We start from the raw sequence: 1423 nt of genomic DNA on the forward strand, positions 1-1423 counted from the left end.
GTGTGATGCATTAGTGTTAAAACAGCTTTTGCTCAGGAGTGACAAGACTTCAGCATGCAGAGCACTTGGTGTGGCATCCTTTAACCCATTTACTGCTTCAGAAATGAATGGGGTGTCCAGACTCCAGATAAGAGTCTCTGAGATGTGATTGAACTGAATGCGCTTTCAAGCACCAACACACTGCTGCAAAGAGCAGAAGCCACAACCGCTCACAGAAACTAGTGCAACATCTCCGTCATCCCACAGAATAGGGGAGGACAGTTAGGTCCAAAGCTGGATTAAATGCATAACAGCTTCAATAATGTCACGCAACGGTATCTTCCTGCAAGTTTGCCGTCTCTCGCCACACCCGACCTGAGCTCAGTTATGTCCGCCCTGAGGGCGCATATTCCTCCAGCACAGCGACTCTGTACTTCACACACACTGCACAAGAGAAGACAAACGCCAAATGACTCAAACCAACACAGACACATTCTTTGCGAGAGTATCATCTCTACAAGCCACACTCGTGAACGGTCTCAACTTCTGCGGTGAATATAAACATATGGAATAATCTGACACCCGTTTCGACATATTTGGACCGTCTGTGTGTCTATGCATGACTCACAGCAAAACCATGACAGGAATAACAACCCATCTGCACTGCTAGCGTTAGTCCAGTCGCTGTAGGCCGCGTTTCTCCTCAAGTTTTTACAGTTACAGTATCATTGCTTCTGTGCCGTGCGACTGTTAGAGCTTACAAAGCTGCAGGCCATCATAATAAACCACTTAAACGGAAGAACAGACTAGAGTGTGTTTTAGAACGTACGTTATTTGAAAGCGCTTCAACCGTTAAAAGCCGTTTCTTCCGTTATAAGCTATGCTGCATATTCGCCCGAGGAGGAAAAAAAGTGAACTTTTATGAGCTAAAGTCTCCTCTAACGCCTTATTCACAGCTTCTCCAGAAGTACCATTTTCTTGAAATCCCACTGTGACAAACGCGTAAATCCAATGTCGAATTGTTGATCATATCTGAGTTTTAAGACCTTCGCGTCGGAAGGAAACTTCCCACCCTTGAAGAAAAAGTTGAGCAGCTTTAGCTCAAGTGCGCCGAATTAGTTTGTAGTTCTTACCTCAGCTTTCTTCGATCACTAGTTGTCCACCTTCAGACAATAGCCGATGTGTGAGCGGTCCCTGTCCCCAGCAGAAGGCTCGTGTTGAGTAAACGCAGTGTAATGTCAGAACAGAAGTGATTTCTGCACCGTTGCTTTGAGGCGCTGTGTGAAACTCCACCCTGCTGTGAGCGAGCACGCACGCACGCACGCACGCACCGCGTCAGTCCGCTCCGCTCAAATGATGTGTTCACGTTTTGTTTGATCCTTCCTTGTAATTACTTTACTTCGGTCGGAAAACGACACAATGTTGGAAATTTAGATCTAAAAAA

This window comes from Sinocyclocheilus grahami, unplaced genomic scaffold (assembly GCF_001515645.1).
Source record: "Sinocyclocheilus grahami isolate Dianchi unplaced genomic scaffold, SAMN03320097.WGS_v1.1 scaffold3482.1, whole genome shotgun sequence".
NCBI classification, from domain to species: Eukaryota; Metazoa; Chordata; class Actinopteri; order Cypriniformes; family Cyprinidae; genus Sinocyclocheilus; species Sinocyclocheilus grahami.